At 41.3% G+C, this 19,645-nt stretch overlaps 1 long non-coding RNA gene across 3 annotated transcripts in view; it reads left to right on the forward strand.

The window, feature by feature from the left end:
- The window catches only part of LOC147755720 (uncharacterized), a 53,787-nt gene that overhangs the window by 32,495 nt on the left and 1,647 nt on the right, over positions 1-19,645 (forward strand). The window contains exons 1-4 of one of the 3 annotated variants that reach the window (XR_015325837.1): positions 6,074-8,470; positions 8,945-10,049; positions 17,714-18,037; positions 18,372-18,502. The exons of 1 other annotated variant lie outside the window; for it this stretch is intronic. This is a non-coding gene — a long non-coding RNA (uncharacterized LOC147755720). Of the gene's footprint in view, positions 1-6,073; positions 8,471-8,944; positions 10,050-17,713; positions 18,038-18,371; positions 18,503-19,645 lie in introns of those variants that run through there. One more of the 3 variants, XR_015325836.1, reaches the window with a different exon arrangement.

The raw sequence follows: 19,645 nt of genomic DNA on the forward strand, positions 1-19,645 counted from the left end.
GCTGGATGTTAATTGTGAATGAAGCTCTGTTTGGAGGTGCGGGACCAATCAAATTTTCCGGATACGATCATACACAGTTATTGACAAAAAGTTGGATTGATCCAGCTAGATATCGCAGTTCCGATGGGCTGCGATTTTTTTTGCGCCGATGGATTTTATAGGGAGCAAGGTTAGATGGCTGCACACAGCTTCCAACATTCTGCGTTTCATCTTTTCTTCACCATTCCTCGGTAGGTCACCACTCCTAGGTAGGGGCAAATGAAGTGGTCGCAGATGAAATTCGAGGCTCGGCGAAATGAGACCCTGACGTTGTACTTTAGGAGAGTCAAGCCAAATACCGGCCAAACCAAAATTTTCCAGCTGTAAATAGCTGCTGTAAGGTAGTAAGAGGTTCAAATAGATCGTTTCTGTATTCTTACCTCGTTGGATTCTATTGGGTAGACGACCTTGGGTCTCCTAAAATACTTGAGTAACGTCCGAACTAGTTGGCGACCGAGGTAGACATATGCTGATTGCGAAAAACCCCGAAAGAGCATATCGATCTGACAAACATTTTAATCTGTATGTTATACACGATGCGAAGTATAGCTATGAAATCATATTCGTAGCCCTTTCGCCAAGTAACGGAGTGGAAAGGACGCTCTGTTGTACTTAAATGTTTCGAGTTTTACGTCCTTCGCTGTCGCTATCATCAGAAGGCTGGCTTTGACCACAGGACGAAATGTGCCTACGCCCGGTATTGGACCGGCACGACCTCATATATCCTTTTATTTAGCAGGCAGACGCGTCACTACAACGCCATCATGTGCACCGTCGATGCTGATCCTTGCCAGAGTCGTCCGCTCCAGTATCACTGGCAAGGTCGGCCAAAACACTAGATCTTCTATACCCTAGTTTTCTACGTTCGCACGGCGGTTATGCGAAGTTTGAAAGAAGAAAACCCTCTCTTAAAAGATTACACAAAACATCTCTCGTTCGGCATTTCACTGGGCTATGGGAAGCACATCCATTAATCCACAGCTGATTAATCGACGCGCAGTGAATTGTGATTCACCAGGAGAGCGCATATCGCAGTAAGCAATTAAGTATAATGAAAATACCGATTCCTTCTAATCCAGTTGCGAAGCGATGCAGTTTTTCTAAAAGTAAGTTATTATACCTATAGTATCAAGCCCATACGCAAAAAGTTACTACAAAAACCACAATAATACAATACATAATATATTATATAGTACTACCGTTGCTGGTTTTTTCTTGTCTACGTTGTGATGACAAAGGAGCGAACAGGATAAATACATACAGAAAAACATTACCGTATTTTTAGCCGTCGGTCGCCGCTGCAGCGTCTTAGACCTCGATAGAGAGAAACAAGTAAGGAAGTCGAACAGGGAGCGAATTTAAGGAAGACAGATTAGAAAAACCTAATTCAAGATGCAGGTTCGTGAATTAGAGTTAGTGCACTGCGCAAAGCTGACCACATACAAGGCCAGCTGTTCGGGTCTCAGTGCCGGATGGGAGAGGCGCAAAGACAGTCATTGGCGGTTTCCTTTTGAATTATCTCTCTCTCTCTCTCACTTTCCTTTGTTAACCAGCCAGCTTTTTTCCTTTACAGAAGTGGCAGTCGCGGAATAGTAAGTGCGGCGGCAACGAAAATGAACTACTGTCGGTCCGAAGCGAAATTCACGGGTCAGGAGACGTTCAACAGATCGGAATAGCTTAGGGAGAAGTACTTATGGCATATCGCGTATGAGCCGTCTCGTCTTGGAAGGACAGGCCTATTTACCTTTCGCCAAGGCATCTTGCCTAATTACTGATAATTTGTTCTGTAATAGTTAGTGACGATTCTGCGTCCTCATTTCTAGCTCTTCGGCATGATAGGGTGGAACTTTAAACAGTGTTTTCGAATATAGGCAGTGGCCACCTTTTCGTCAATCTCTAATGGCCCGGCAGCTGTACTTGTTTGAATGCTACTTCGACCAACCAGTTAGATGAAGACAATTAGTGTCGATTATACCCTGTGTCGCAATCCATTTAGTCCATCGAAGCGTATACGAAACGCAGTTTTCTTAATTAACGGCAAAAAATAATCTCCATGAAAGCAAACTCCTGAAATGTACCCGCCACAGGAACCGTACTTTCATAACCGGCGATAGTACTGCGTAACAGTGTTTTCTACCTATGACTTGCGGAAGCTAAATTTGATTTATGTCCTCTGCCTGTTTCGATATCTAACAGATATTTTAACCCCATTGCATTCTTCCAATTTTTTCCTTTGTATTTAAGCTATGTAATGATTTCTCGCGTCCATAAAAAATCTTTAGCTAAGTTTCCTTTGGCACTCTATCAAGCATGCACCCAGTCTGGTCAAGGAGCCGCCACTGCTGCTGTTGAAGTATTATAACACTGGACGCGATTGGATACCGCTTGTTTGACCCCGATCGTTTTCCCGCTCACCCAGATGCGCCGCTTTCCCCACGGGAAATCAAAGCTAAAAAAATGTGAAATTCTTTCTAAGGTATGCAGGTATCACCTACATACGATGAACTCATGCGACATTCAATGACTCACTGCTGAACGTATCAGCGGGTTATTATGTTCCCTGACGCTCCCCTCCTCCTCTCGCCTGCTCGAACAACGCGGCTGCATACGAAAAGTAGAGAAAGACACAATAGGGAAATGAACGACCGGATCTGCGGAGTCAATTTGTTAGAGGCGTCGGAAGAACTTTTGTAATGTCATTTTTCACCTTTGGGTCTTGATGCTCCGGGAGGTTCGGGCGATGATATACGTATATGCAACAGCATACGACGACAGGCCTTGGCCCCGAATTTGTAACGATATTTTGCTTTGGGTTGATATTTCACGAAAAACGGGAGCCACTAGCAGCAGAGGGTCCCACTCGAACACATACGAAGATCGAGGTCTGAAGGGCAAAAGCTGGGGGGTAGAGTGGACAGGTGTCAAGGGTCATGATGGACCCCACAACGAGGCCAAACGGCTCAAGCAAGAAACCATGCCGTGAGAATTTCCCGGCCAAGAAATCTCACGACTGAGCGTATAAAGGCACAAAAATCGGAAATCGGCTCGAGACGTCGCAGACGAAACGACGTCGTAGTCTTCGGCCTATGTTGATACGGAAAGCGTAAAGTTGCACGTGCAGTAAAATGTGGAAATCAGTTTTGTGGGTATGTGAGCCGAAGGAAAACGCGGGATATTCGCGAAAGGTAAGCAACTGCAGAGCGGAGATTGTGGGATACACTGGAAAGAAATTAAAAAAAAAAGCGTGCAAAATAGAGAGGGTAGATAAGTAACGAGAGACTTAGGTTGTTATTGTGTATTCGGTGTCTGAGCGAGTCGGATTTTGTTGCTTCATGCAATGAATGCATTGTTTGTGGTCGGACTCCAATAAACAGTTTGACATAAGTAGGAAGGTCGGTTATAAAAACGTTGCGGGATTGGAATACGATGCTAGCATGTTTTAGATGAAGGGGACAAAGCAAGAATTTATGCTCATCGAAGGGACTGTAACCTTATTTACAAATTAGCAAGTTTTTTTTTCTCTATTTGTCTGTTTGTTGTTTGGATAGTGTGAGTGCTTGGCTAAAATTCCCATATCGAGAGCTTCAGTGAACGTGATGTCAGTCTTCTTGTTCGAAGTGATCCATATGGTTCGAAATGTTTTTGTTATAAGAATTTTTAAGACTATTCAAGCAAAAGAAGTTACTGCAACGACCGTTTTGCATGCTCTAGAAGTCGATAAAACCACCATCGACAGAGATTATAACGTTATTTCGGGATCTAAATTATTCACTAATATTTTCAAAATACTTTTTTTGTTATACCTTTATAATGACAACCTTACGTCGAAACGAAATTATACATAACCTAAAGTGACTAACATATCGCTTAAACATTTCACCTTTAAAAAATTCTATCAGAATTAAATTTTCGGTCTTTAGCTTACTATAAAACATACGAAATTTTAAATCAAACATACGAAAACTCAAGCGGCCAAGAAGTCCAAAAACTGAGAAAAAAAGGCCTAAGAAGGCTAATCCTTGGAGCCTATTTAGATGGTTCAATCGACACTCAATATCTACATAACAATTAAAGTATATAAAAAACGACTTTTTAAGCTATTTTAATTAGTTTTCAGGCCTTCTAAATTTGAGACCTATACAGGACCTTTAGATTTGCTTTGCAAAAACCTTTCTCGGATTTTTTTTGGAAACTGTAAGACGACGTCCATAAACAGCTACGTAGACCGTCGATTTTGGGCTGAAACGGGAGTTCGTCCCACATAATGGCTAATCTTTGCTCGAATTTCGGAAATGCCACACTGTTTTCTATCATGATAATTTTGCTGTCTTAATCTAAAAAGGGCTGGGTTCCTGTAGCATGAAAAAATTGTATGACCAGCATTTGGACACAATTTACCAGATTTTGAATGCTCCATCTTCTATCCATTGAACGAAACGTATGATGGCTAAGTGTCTTGAGCAACGAAGGTTATACGGTTGTGGTCTGTGTGAATTTATACCTGAATTCTACTTTATTGTTTGCTATGAATGAGCAAACTGCGAAACACGAGTACTTCTTAAAGATAAATTATATGAACTAAATGTGAAAAATATATTATTTACATAGAAATGGCCTGTACAATATAATTATCCTTTCCATGATGTCCTTAAACCTATGAGCATTTGTCCAGCCATAGAGGTTATGGCAACAAGAGGCCGGTAGACGAGGACGAAAGTTAAAAATAGACATAACTTAACCTGCGGTTTCGTACTAATGAAACGACCCATTTTAAATCTCTCGTTCAACGCCCTGTTCACTGAAGGCTCTGCATATGACTTATTTCAATACGCACTAACAAAGTGACATCATAAGTAAATAAAATGTTGCCTTATGGTTCGTATCATTGAAGGAGTCAAACGAACGAGTCGACCGGTGTTCTATATGTCGTTCGCTGTTGGAGGTATAATGGACGAAATCCTTGGGAAATCTACCAACGCAAAGGAAACCGATGCTATGCGATTCATTTAAAAGCGGCCAGCTGAATTCTTAGGGAGGATTAAGAGCTGTTTACGCTTCATCAGGGATTTCTGTCGAGGATAGCGGACGCGGCACACTCATATTCAAAAAGATTTAAAAATATCTGATTACCAGTAGCGGCAAGACAGGGCTCACTGAGTTTATGATGAAGGCAAGATTTATAGGATCAAAGCTTTACTTTGAAAGTTTTCGTGTTCTAGAGGATTGCATAGGTTTTTCTGACCAATGGCTCTGATCTGTTAGTACGACAAATCTATTTATTGCTAGAATATCTACGATTCATTGGGTTCTATAGCGACCCTTCGTGAATCACAATTATTTGGCTATAGAAAAATAACTGAGGATTTGCAAAGGGGTTACAAAGGCAACAACGATCATATAGTATTCCTAAAAAAATGCTTTACCAAATAACGTCCGTTTGAGGCACTAGTAAGCAAGTATCCAAAAAATCCATCTAGATAAATACGCGTCGCACTATAAAAGGATTCTATCATAAGGAAATTATCGCCTACAAGCCTACAACAAAAGGAGCACGAAGCTGATAAAGGAACAAACAGACAGGCCTTCAGCGAAGGGGAGATCATCGTTTGGAGTGGACAGATCGATCGATCGTTGGTTCCGTGGCCTCGTTGCATTTGCGGGATTTGCCTTCGTGGTAAATAGCGGTTACAAGGCACTGTCCATAGAAGACGGGACTGAATATCGCTGTCATTAATTGGGGCTACAGTGCTGAGCGAGAATGCGTAATGCGGGAAGATCACCAAGGTTCGCCCGATACTAGAACATATCTGGGACAATGCAATGGTAAAGGAAATCCAGGCGAAGTGATAATAAAGAACACAAACATTGTGTGAATGGGTACGATAATAGAAATATATATACATATATATATATATATATATATATATATATATATATATATAGGTGAGAGTTAGATGGTACGTTATCATAAGGTTCTCAGTACGTGGTTATCTAGGTTCAATAATTACCAACACTGATTACTGCTCGGTGCATTTTTAACCGGTAGTGCGTAAGCATACTTCGACGGGGGTGCTTCCTGGCAAAAGCACAAATGCCACCAGTGGCCTCCAATATTACATAACGGTAAAAAGCTTACGAATGATAACAGACTTCCCCAAGCAGCGAAATCAACATTATGTCCAAACGTGTAGTAGACTGGTTGAGATCGATGATGTTGTCAAAAACGGTCAGAATCAATCTCGACTGTATTGATGCATCCATGTGTGTCGTACCAAAAAACAACAGGATAAGGTGTAACTCCCTTTTTGGGTTCAGTCAGGAGCTGTGTGCAACCAAGATGCCGATTGATTGATTGATTGATTTCTCTTTTGGAGAAAATGGTACTGAAGAAGAACTAATGAGATTTGATTTCTACCCGAATCCGTTTTGCTTATACTGTAGTTAATACGTAAGTATAAATACATGTAGACAGTCCCTTCCTGGCGTAGCTTTTGACGTACGCTATGACAGTTATATGATAATATTATAATCTCAGTGAGCGGCACCTTAGTACAGTATACTAGTAATCGCGGTAGATAAATGCAGTGAAGGCTCGTTGTCAGCTTTCTTGACGACGAGTCTGGCTACTATCCCGTTAAAAATAATATAGTATTAACTTAGGACAAGCTGGCGTGGGAAAAAACATCTATGGACATCGATGTCCTTCGGCACTTGTGACCCTATACACGATCAAAAAATCAAAAATCAATGAATCGAGCTAGACAGACGGGTCAGATGTATGACCTCTTAAATAAGGTCAAGACAGAAATAACAGAAGCCACTATTTTCATACTATCGAAAAGTAAAACAATCATTATGAGCGGCTTTGCTTCACGCAGGACTAATAAATAGGTAGTTTATTAGTTGTTGTATCATAATATACAATCCAGGATCGGGAAGCAGTCATTGTTATGAAAACAGGAAGTTGTTATCGTTGCTAGCCGCAAGCGTATTAGCAAAAATGCTGGGTAGCACATGCTGACAGGAAAAGTGGCTTTTCTTTTCAGACCTTTGTTACACCCATATATGGTACTCGTTGAGATCTTCCACTGCCGTCCTTAGTATGGTCGAATCGGATCAGCTGTATGCGAGTTTGCGACACCCAGCGGCTTGACCGAATGACGCTCGAATCGAGAGAAAAGTTCAGCGGTTGGGTTTCCCTCTTTAGTTGACAGGCTGAATGAGCCTTTATACAGAGTTTACTTTCTCCATCTCTGTTAATTGACTTGGTAGCGAGTGGTCAGTGATTTTTAGCTACCGGAAGGAGCCTCTTTGAGATAAGCCCTGTTGTTTAGGCATTCTGAAAGTAGGAATGGTGCTGCCGCGCTGGCTATTATTGCGCCCGCCTTACGGGCCAGCAGTCAACCAAAAGAAGCAGACGCTTTATTCTATTATTGAGATATGTGCGCCTTGTTCTTTATGTATTACGATCTGGCTGCGACAGAACTAGCTGCCTTTGCCGCCGTCGGTAGCATTGGCCCCAAATGTTTACCCTTTGGAACAATCCGTATGTGCTACAGTGGAAACGAGACGCTTAAGCGGGCGAAAGTGAACGCCTACGGCTCTCTCTCTCCCTCTGTGCTGTTTCACGTAAAAGGCCTGTATCGCAGCTATTATATGGATCAATTGTTTGTGAGGTGATGGTGACAATAGCAAGCGTGTCAAGCGATATCGGGCGTGACAACAATCTTCGTCGATGTGTCAATATCTAAAGAGCGTCAGTTTCGTTCGAATTCTTGATGGCACGTAACAATAGTACAGATATGAAGCAGGAAGGCAACGCTGGAGAAAATGGACAAACCACCATATAGATATGTACGATAATGGGTGCTATCGGTCAAATGAAGCACTTGCACGTACCGTAATACTAAAATTCACGCTGCTGGCTTAGAAGGATTCAAATGCATGATGATCACGGAAAAACGGTATCGAATATGGACGCCGTCTATATTTGAACCGTCACAATACATTGTACGAGCTATTATGCTATTCCCTTGCATCTTTAGCTTGTATCTTTGATTCCGTACGATGCCCGCTCGACTTCCTCGATCTATCACTGATAGAAGTTGAAACTAATTGTAGCATTTCATTTTTTTCAACACCCTCGTTTGATTTGCGCCGTTATACATAGGACTTTAAAAGTTGGTTGAGAGCATGGAAAAAAATGTGACCAATCGACGCTATCTTCCGATAAAAAGCAATTCACTCGCGTATTGATGGAACGTAGCCTCATTATGGAAAACCTTTGTGCAAACGCTTTATTTTCTTATGGCAAGTTCTTTTTTGCAGTAGTGTGAGAACAGTCGGCTTTTGGTCGGCGGTGAAGCAATACGAATTGATAGCGCGGAGAAAAGCAGGGAATTTTAAGCGAAGCGCTCGAACCCAATGGGCGGTATGTATTTATGTGTGTCTCGAGGAAATTTGCTCTGTTACATTTGGTATACATGTGCAGAATTTTGCCATTGGCAAGAGCTAATAGTTATATTATTCGCTTGCAGCTCGAGGTTCATGAGCTGACGTCAGCTATTCTGAAACATTAAAAAGTCTTCACATTAGCAACTAGATAATTAGGGATAATTAAAGTTTCCTATTTAAGGCAAACCTGCAATAACAGAAACTATATCGCTCTTCACTACGCTAGGTTATATGTTTAGCTTTTGGATTCTCACTTTTCCTTGTTCTGCTAAGAAAAGAACAATATTCCTTATGTCCTAATACATAAACGCACTTTACGCCCTCCGTCCAATTTGTTGTTTCTTAACAGTGTTTAGTTCCGTCACCGGACCATTTAGTGGCCAAATAGTATCCTCTTGTTCAGATCTCTCTATTACTACTGAATCTCTCTATCGTTCTACGTCCCTTTCAGATGAATACTGTCAATATTTGCCCTTCTCTTCTACTTTGTGCTTTTTTGCTCTACGAAGCATTCTGACAAGCCCTTTCGTACTCCTTTACTCTGGCGCCGTTTATTGGACTACGAATATTGCCTCGAACAGGCCAAGGACTCGTAAGTTCTCATTTATCACGACGATTGCTCCAACTCGACCGTTAACAGCAAGGGCTTGGTCTACACGCCAAGAACTTGCTTAATGGGTGCCGCTCCCATAGCCAGTAAAATCCAGAGGTTAACGCACCAGCCTTGCTGAACGGGAAAAGAGAAAGCTCTTCCGAATATCTGCAACGATGTATCGGACAGGAAAAAAGTGAGGAGGGTGTAATATTCGTATTTGTATCAGGGTTGGCAGCAGAACTATCCCACAGGTAACGGGTGGAGCCTCAGACAGTCGTTAGGATAGTCCTTTCTCGGAAGAGGTCCACAAGTTGCTTCCAGCTCTGACCAGAGTAGAAGATCTTAAATATCTGAGTATTTGGGACGGACAGAAACCTGCGGCCAGCGAGAATGAAGGAACAGAGAAACGGCTTGATAGATAGAAAGGCTGTTCGTATCATCGAAAGCGACCCGCTGGGGTCAAAATAGGACTACAAACTTATCTCAGCTCTACAGGATACAGGATAAATATACATGGTTGTAAATATATATGTTGTATCTATATACGGAATTATCGTGTTTGGTTGAAGTGCGAAAATCGGGTAGAAACGAAGAGAAACAGAAGGAAGTTGTAAATTGTCAAAGTTTGAGTTAAAAGTGGTTGGTTGCTGTTAACGGCTGGCACTTGAGAGGAAAATAATCGCGAGCTTAAACACGAATTCTAAAGAGGTGCAGTGTGTCTTCATCCTAAATGGAAAGATGTATTGGATAAAGACTGAAGGAAAAACAAGGTTGCACCAGAGGGTAATATCGCAACGTGACGTTGAGGATGCGATGTCATGGAGGCCTGTTGCGTTTGCCGTATCCTTGGGTTTCAATCTGTTCATATGACTCTTGTTGGCTACTAGCGTTTCGATCGTTAAAAGCGAATTGGATACGCGGAATAGAGAAAAGCTGCATAAAAAAAGCAGAGACGTCCAACGTAAGTAGTAAAAGCAGTGTCGAATAGAGGGAAAAAGACCTGGCGTTTTTGAAAAAGGACCTTTCTCTCTGGAGCCTTCTACCGTTCACTCGAGAATAAATAGTTATTCTGATGTATAATATACATATATAAATCCACTATATATAGGCCAGTATCATTGGTTTTTCCACTACGTCATGTTATAAGCGCATCCACCTAAAACGTCGCCTTCGTGTCGCCAGCGCTTGTCATCAACCTGCCCCGTTCTAACCCTTTCAGGTTGTGGTCACTGGAAGCTAACAACTCTACCTAAATTAAAGCAAGAGACGGTAAAGAGGATAAGAGAGAAGGGGAAGAGACAAACGGTTAGGTGAAAATGTCCTCTTTTACCGCAACAGAGGATAAGAATACGTTAGATCGGCGAAGCAAATGCAATGCTCCTTTGATCACAAACAAAAATGTATGAAATGAAGAAAATACGGACCGATTTTGTGTCGTAGGTCGAATAAGAAAGAGCATTAGGTCGATGAGATAGGACTGAGTAAAATTTATTGACATCTCAATTGTTCTGATCACACTTAAGCTTGTAGGACATGATTATTAAAGGAATTCTGCAAAGACTGAGGGGATGGCTTTATCTTAGCGGGTTTTAGACTACATTCGCAAAGGTTACGAGAAGAAAAAAAATAATTTAGAATAAGAGCCTTCTTTACGTGCCCTTTTTAACAGACGTACACATTTTCGAGGTCTATGTTTTACGTCGAGGAGTCTGTATGTTTCACAGGTAAACATTTCGAGAATAGAGAAGGTCAATGGTGTACTAAGTATGCTGGAAATTCATACGGATGAAACGGAAAGAATGGCGCACAATCGATTCTGATAGAGCAATAACAAACATCTAAGCATTTGTTTCATTTTGCGTCTTAAAAATAGAATACATACGCATCCTGTTCTATAGTCGAGTAGGCTTTCTGCCAACAAACGTCATATGCTAAATAACAATTATCGAAGCGCGAGCTCTTGTTGTCCAGATCTGAGCTAGTAGACTAGGGCAAACTTCCACGTCCTACAATTTGCAGACGTCACTTCGCTGACTGATTAGGTATTCGTCTGTATCGTTTGATTCCCACTCACCAAATCCTGCAATTCGTGATATTATTTTGAAGCAGATTATGGTCCTGCCCACGTAGAGCGAAACACTACAGCTGCATACGACTATATGTAAATACAGGTATTATATTAACAGTTGTTTTGTCTTTGTTGAGTTTGCCCACTACTTCCAGAGTACAAAGAGCTTGGTGTTACTTATTTGCCATCTTCTGCCTCATTTTCGCCCATAAGATGCCTAGGCTTTACATCTCTTCTTTTCTCGTACGCTAACACCGAGAACCGTCCTTTTATAATCCTTATAATCCGATTGCTCTCCTTCGAAGATTTTGCCTCCGGCGACCAGAACTCGTACTAAAACAATTTATGTAGAACGCTGAATGCTTTGAAAAGGCCTAGCTGATGCGGTTATCCTATTGAGATTTATTGTTGTATTGGCATTTGGTCATACAGCTTAGGGTGCCGTTGTCAAGTTAACATTGTTTGTTGTTTGGTGAGTTACGTCTGTCGACGCATCACTCTTTAAAATCCTGCATCTATCTATCTATTTGAATTGCTTATCGCGGAGCGGAATGGACCTTTACCTGGACGCTTTGTTTGTTTGTGTACCGTTGCAAAATCCGTACCAACTGGCCATTGGTACAAGATTTTCTGCGGACGCAAAATCAATATTCATATGTCGTTCGGTAGAAATTACGATACTTAACATACGTTACGTTTATGCTATATCAAAAATAGCACTAGGCTAGCACCGGACATTTCTTCTACTGTCAAGCCGGTGTTCTCGAGCTTCAAAACGGATTCACCTTTTCTTCCTCTCGATTCCATCTAACGTTGCCAGACGCTGCTTGTTGAAGAAGGATTAGACTTTCATGTACAATGCCATAGTGAAGATGAGTCCAGCAGACGGCGTTTGCTGGAATAATCTGTTAAAACGGTTTATAAAAGCATGAATGAACCCATTTAGGCGGGCTGTCTTATTTCTCCAAAAAGAGTTCTTCGAAAAAAGAATTCCGTCTTTCTTGTTTCGCGTTAGATGCGTCGAAGGCCTTTAGTTCAAACACGCGCACACATACACACACACACACACACACACACACACAAATATCTATATACGTATATATTTAGCTCCTTTTTTTGCTATCGAGTCAACAGACGGCGTAGTCTTGCTGGTACACCTTTAAACTACTTGTAAACACGAGTTCAATGGCTGACCTTATCTAGTTCTTTCTGAATGCGTAAAATCGTAAAAGCTTCACAAAGCTGAAATGTGTACCTACATCTTTACGTGGCTGGGTAGCCGGTTATCTAACAATGGCTCTGTGATGCAGTGTAGCTTTAGGATACCTTAGACACCGCCGGCCATATAAATGATCAACTAAACTGTCTTTGAAACTACAGGCTCTAGTGTGTTCCCGACGAGCTATACTAGTTTTCTTTTATAACAGGTTTGCAAGTAAATTTCACCTGCGAACCCACGCAGACCCAGCTCTATCTATACGCTAAAGTATTGTGGGCTTTTAACTAACATTTTGTAGCCACAAGAGTATTGGCACGCTCCCACCGTAAATTTACGTCTTCAAATCTGTCTTTAATGGTTTTAAAAGCACTTCGAGTATCGCAACAAGCATTGCCACAAGCATTTTTGCAGCAGTGTTGATCGTAGGAGTAGGCCTAGGGAAGTTTGTACATATTACGAAACGTAGGATTTTTCTAAGGCTGATAAATACAACTAGTTCGGGCGTTTCAACTGTAATACTTCACCAAAATCGAGACTTTGTAGGGTTATTTTATTTACGGTACAGACAGAATTTGTAGTCTCGATGTACACGTCTTACCCAAACTATTCACGACCACGATGCGTTGAAAAGAAGTACTTTGGATTCTGGAATAAATCGTGCAAGTAGCAAATATGTTCGTTAAAGTTGGCTTAGTTATTAAACTAACTATATGATATAAGTTGGTAGATATTGATAACTTAGGTATGGTTGGCTTCAAAGGGTGTCACGAAGACATCTGGCCGGTTCAGCTTCAAGTCAATTAACTTGAATTTATTACTACTGCAGGTACTTCGAACTATGCCCAAAAACGTGCAAGCTAGTTCAAATCTCTATGAACATGTCGCTAATTTTTATACAAGAGTACCTAAAATTGACAACCCGATAAGCGTCCCCTAGGCACCTTTACCGCCTGGAAAAAGCCATCTATTAGAAGACCTACAAGCAGTTTCTTTTTTCAGAAAAGCGCAAAGCCAAGTGTGTACTACAATAAATTGTCACAAAAAATACTCACAACGTAGGATGGGGTACAATAGAATAAAATGATGTGAACCGCCGTACACGAGTTGTCAGCATCATAATCGAGTGTTAAAAAAAAAAAAGGTAATTACTTAGTCTTTGGCAGTCGGGGTGGACAGTTCTCATTCACTTACTGGTAACTCTTGGAGTAGGGACAAAGCGATTCGCTACCAGTGGAAGATTGAAATAAAGAACAGGTAAAGTTATGTCACAGCATTTTACCACAAGATAGAAATGGAGAGATCGAAGAAGGGTAAGCAAAACGACGCAAAAATGAACCGTGATTGAAAGAAGTGTACAAGCGACACAGTAGGCGACAATGGTCGTCACGAAGGGGCAACACAGTGAAAACCCCCGAAAGGGTAACGAAGTTGTCTGAATGTAAGCTTGGTGAATGATTGCAGATTTAGGTGAAAACACGATGGGTAAATGCGCGCTTTTTCTAAAAAGGAACATCTTTCGCTCCTTTGTCTAATCTCATTCTCTAAAGGGGCGGGGGGTGGAGCAGCCTAGGGATCAATTATGGGATAGAACAGGGATCATGGAACATGGCTGATGGCGCTGTTCGTTTATTAGACGTGAGAACGCGCAAGATATCAAAACATGATCGTATGTATCGAAAAACCTTGCACCGTAAACACACGATTTGTTTCGTGCTAAGATCAGCCGTCCGAAACTACGTCCCGGCGCAAAACTTCAAACATTTAAGGATTACGGGAAGGGGGAGATGGAAGCTTTGTTTTAAGCCATTCAAAAGTACGCCGAGTCGAGAGCTCAAGCGCGAAATACCTCTGAAAAACAGAAAAATGGTGTACGAATATTTGGAACTGTAGGCTGTCGAAGCTGTCCTTGCGATAGCTTGGTGGGTAACGTGTTTGTAACGTAACTAACCTTAGAGGCACGTTGTGGTCGAGCATAGAAAAACTTTGTTTCGTGATGGGGGCCAGCCGTCTGAGGGAATGCCTAACAACGATACCAGATGTAAAACTCGAAACATGCAGGCTGTCAAAGCTAACTGAATTTGGCTAATGTTAAAGGCTGGTAGAAACCAGGTAGGCCGTAGTTTAGGCCTAATGTAGTATATGAATGATAAGTAGAGATAGGTGTGGCGTGACCGTCGATGCGATAAACGAAAATACTGTGCGGGCTTAGAAAGAAGTTGTTGCGTAGACGGCATATGAACTATCTTCAGCAGCAGTCGCTAGAATTTTAGGCCTGAAAGTCGCTGTTGTCTTGAGTGCATAAGATGCGTTTCGAGAGGGACACAGCTGGACAAATCAAGTAAGTCGTAAACTTCCGTTCTAAGCAGCAACGAAAAGGGACGTCCAGCTCGGCATTCTGCTAGATTGTTTATGTTGTTTACTTCCGCCCTCTCGCTGGCATTTGGATTTTTTCGCTCAATGACCTTGCCGAATAGCGGATAAAAATAGTACAAAAACAGTAGAACGTAAAACAAAGGAACTGAGTACTGCCAAAAAGAAAAAACTAAACCAGACGTTTAACAAACCTAGAAAGCATCGCAAAATGTTAGATGTTCGAGTACATCGAATCTTTACAGCTGACACTGGCGTAATCCGGAACACCACAGGAAATACTACTTTCAAATTCTTGGAGTTTCACGCGCCATTAAGCAGTGCCTCTAACATCGCGTCACGTATCTGTTAGTGTAGCAGGCAACACGTTACCACTGTAGCATCACGGGCACCATGGGATAGTCAACATCGTAGGATCTAGTAGGGTCATAACACGTCCACCCTATAGGTTGGCACAGATTTCACCCTGACCACCAAAAAAACAACAATACTTTTCAAGCTTATTGTCGCTCCCTAAAACACAGGACGTTCTTTATGTTTTAGCAACGCTTATTTTACCCCAGGTAGTTCTATCTGTTAAAGCTGATCTCGGAAGGGAAACGAAATCCTAATCCATCGGCCCACGTTCAAACCCAGCGTGCCGCCACAAAAAGCAAAACGAAAACACAACCGTCTATTGCCACAGACGTGCGATCGTTTTTGGGGATACTTTTTAGTGAACCGCACCGAGAAGAAACAAGGACATAACGTAAAGGTGGACCGCTTTACAAACTGAAGAGTCAGCGCTTTGCAGTTCAAGAACGGAGAAGAAAGATTGGGTAAAACGGGAGCACCGTTAGCTCAGACGTAGTCAGGTCGCAAACATAATTCAATTGGAGACGGTCCGAAGCAACCAGATCAAAGAAAAAAAAAAAAAGGAAATAGATCGCAACTTACCGGTTTGTATCTATATGTATATATCGATATAACTGTATCGCCGCAGCTTATGTAAAGAACTGACAAGCACTCAATAAATCGTTGAGGTTGCAAGTGAACTGGTCATATTCCCAAAAATAAGGATGAGCTCAAAGACCAGATACTACTTCGACTCTCTAAACGCTGCTAATCACGCAGATATTGCTTTTTAGTCTTTTTTAAGCTTTTGCAAAGTAAATGCTCATAATAAAGAACATCTGTAGAAAAGTATTCCCGACTGAAGATGTGTAATGTTATTAATTAACCGTACTGAACGCACTCGGGCGGCATTGAACGGTAGTAAACTGGGCATGGTGAGACCCATTAAACCGTTTGCTATTTATCTTCTTATGTAAGCAACATTAAAAAAAATCAAAGTGCTTAATATTCCGGAAAAATCCAACGAAGGCCAAAGTAGGTGAAAAAATCAGCGGAATCTTTCCAAGTACGGCTGATCCGTAGCGATATCGCGATGTAGCAATAATTTGCTATTCAATTATATAAATGTATTTATGTAGCAATCATACTTCTATGAAGCGCAGTTATTTTCGGCAGCTTAGCTTGAAAGCCGTCAAAAACGATATATAGATACATGACTCCTGCTTTGTTTCTATTAGCTACTGACCTACCTGCCACTAAATGCAATTGCACAGAGAAACCGTCAGCGCTCCCTTGTTTCAATTGTAAGGCGTTAACATTTGGCGGGAGCACTGAACCGGTATAACTGCCAATATCTTTATGACTCCAGGAGTGCTAGGCACTTTGCCACACGGGGCTTTTCTACTATCAGATCTTAGAATACTTATTGCCTATATGGTATGTACATTTACCATTTATTAGCTATGAGATTTTGTTTCTTGTTGTCTCGTCCTCTTGTACAACGAGAACGTCGTGCAAAAAATGGCTATTTGATTTGAAAGCGTCAGCGACCGACCCGTTGGTCAGCTAGTCGAAAGAAATCATCTTGATTTCATATGGATCGAGAGGCTCCACTAAATTTCCTTTTATTATTAGTATTCTGACTACATTTTCCTCTTTTGCTGCTTTAACAGATTGGACTGTCAAGTGGTTTTTGCCCCTTTCAGTGCATATAAGTTGAAGCATCTAAATTGGGAACTGTGCTTACGCTTTGTTTCTAATACTGTATCCAAACAAAAATGGGTATTTCTTATAAAATTTTATATCTGCTATAAGCTTCAGGCCACCCGTTCTATTTAATTTAGCCACCATCCACCACAGTCACCATCCACCATAGTCGCAGTTTCAATCCTGGATCTAGATATTTGACAGGTCATTCCTAAAACACCTCCGTTTAAATTCATCAACAACTTTTTAATAATGATTGTATATCAAGCAACATTGGTAGATATGAACGTGTTAAAGCGTCGCTCAAATCCGTGATACACACAAAATTTCAATGAAATTAATTTTCTGGGTTGACAGCAGGCCAAAAGGCTGAAAAATGCAAAAGCTTGATACGACCAAGAAGTTCAAAAGGCGCAAAAAGTCTAAAAAGGCCTAACCGTTGAAGCATATCTGTATAATATAAATAACAATTAACACCCTTTTCTCTAAAACGCTTGGTCATTCCTCTAGTAAAAGCTTAATTGTCTCGAAAATGATCTTTTCAATATTTTCGGTGAATTTTAAATTTATATTTTATTGAATACCTTCCGCTTTACCTCATGAAGGTTTTTCCTCGTTCTCATGAAAGTTTGTCCAGCGCGCCCGGAGAAATTAGATCATCGCTGGCCCAAATTCTGGAAACGACTCACTATCCTTCTTTGTTACGAAGAACTTGTTCTTTTGTTCTCGCCTTTGTTTGTCGTCTACCAGAAGTAACGGCAAACATCCTGCCTAAATTTTCTCCAATTTGAACGCACCGCCCTGTCTATATATATATATATGTAGCTCATACAAAAGTTAGTTCCGCCGAAGGCCACCTTTTTGGCGCTGGTGTCTGTGGCGGTCATATATAAAAGATCGTAACTATCTATGTTCTGTTGTTTTTCAGGTTTTTAGTTTTGTTGAATTGACCGCGCGACGTTGTCCGAGACAGCGTTAGGGCCAGTTACGAAAAGAAACAACGAGGAAATTGTACGATGATGTAATACAACAATGTTCTAGTTAACGTAAATCTTTCAACGGGATCGGCTGCACGTGTACTGCTGTCGCAGTTCCTACAGTGGGAATAATATAGAAAATTAGGGCAATTGTCGCACTGTCCATTGGCGCCGTTATAATAATGACAGCGATATCTGCTGGAAGTTGTGTTTGTCACGAATTGAAATCGAGCTAAGGTCGCGGAAAGAACAAATATAAATTGACAGTAAAGTCAGTAAGTAATGATTTTTCAATTAAATTTGTAGGATCTTTGTGGCCTGACGGAAACGTGACATTTGTGCTGTCTTCTCTAGCGGCTGTCTAATGTCTCTGTATGTCTGCTTTGCACATTAACCAGGTACAAAGTAGTATTGCGGTTAATGTCGAAAAGCTATATATTTATTACTGATAAATGCACAATGTGCATATTGACTGTCTGCATCCATTTTTGAGCCGCTCTAGTTATACCTATAATAGTCTAATTGATTATAGAAAATTCTTCATTATAACACCTGTCATCGATCATTCTAATGGTTTATCTTCGACCACATCTGAACGCCGCTACATAGAGCTGCACACTATGCGATTTATCCGTGTGCATTTCCTATTTGACATCATTCACGCCGCTGCCGGTTCTAAGTCGCAAAATAACTATATTTACTTCAATTGCCGTGGTGTTGTCTACGACGCTATTTGTACGTTGTTGGCACAGACGTACATGACAAACCCGCGGGCGGTTGGAGGAGATCGAATGGTTTCGCAGCTGAGTTCTTAACCTCATCTATTGCCTCTTGAAGCCCAATGGAAAAGGGAAGAACGATAAGAATATCAATTGCAATGACTCTACGAAAGCAGAACCTACGGCAGCAGCAGCAGTAACAGCGGCTGACGATATGATCCTTTGGAATCCATGCAACTGGAAGAACAAAAAGTGGCTGTTGTATTCAGCTGGCGCGGGGGGTCGGATCTGTTGGGGACTTCGTTTGCTTGGTATATTGGAGTTTGCGACGCAACAGATTCACGAAGCAGTCGCTGTTGCAGTCGTGGCAATCGGGCGAAAGCGTTATATTTGCCAGAAGCTTGGATTCGGCTTTGCTGCACGTCAGCTTTACATGGTGTCACTCCGTCGTCGGCGTCAGATTGTGCCCTTTTCGAAAATGACGAAGACAACTTGGAAGCACGGATCAAACCGTAACGATCGTTTCTCCACAGCCGTGAGAGTGCGAGAAGGATGCTACCAGCGGTCACCCCATGGCAATGTCGGAGCATAGGCAGTCTCTATGGCAAGTGTTTTGCATGTGTCAACTCTCTGACCAGTCGTGGCACCCGACATAGTGGTTTGAGTAGCCTAGAGGAAAGCACATAAATACTATATGTGCTATATATATATATATATATAGTAGATCTTGGTCCAGTGAGAGTGGGCACAGATAGACCCATGACAATGTTGATTCGTAAACAGAGACACATATTTTTGTAATAGTTATGTAACGCTAGCTAATACTAGTGAGCGACGCTCGAAATACGAATGAAAGCAATGTATTTATCGGAAGCACAAGAATGAGTATATGGACTAATCCGTAAAGCGCACAAAACGTATCGGTAATGAGACTTAGGTATTAAAAAAGCAGTAGTAAACTAAACACGCCTATACAATAGAATATTATTAAAAGGTACGAAATTTTGGTAGGAAATGCATACAACTGTTATTAATACTATTTGTAATTGTATGAGCATTTTGTTTAGATGATTTCTGCTTTATACAAATTTAATTTATAGAAAGAGAACATAGTTTATTGAAAAATCAATTTAAATCTATCAGAATATCGAAAAAGCATGTAAT

Source organism: Varroa destructor, unplaced genomic scaffold (assembly GCF_002443255.2).
Source record: "Varroa destructor unplaced genomic scaffold, Vdes_3.0 BEIS01000004.1, whole genome shotgun sequence".
NCBI classification, from domain to species: Eukaryota; Metazoa; Arthropoda; class Arachnida; order Mesostigmata; family Varroidae; genus Varroa; species Varroa destructor.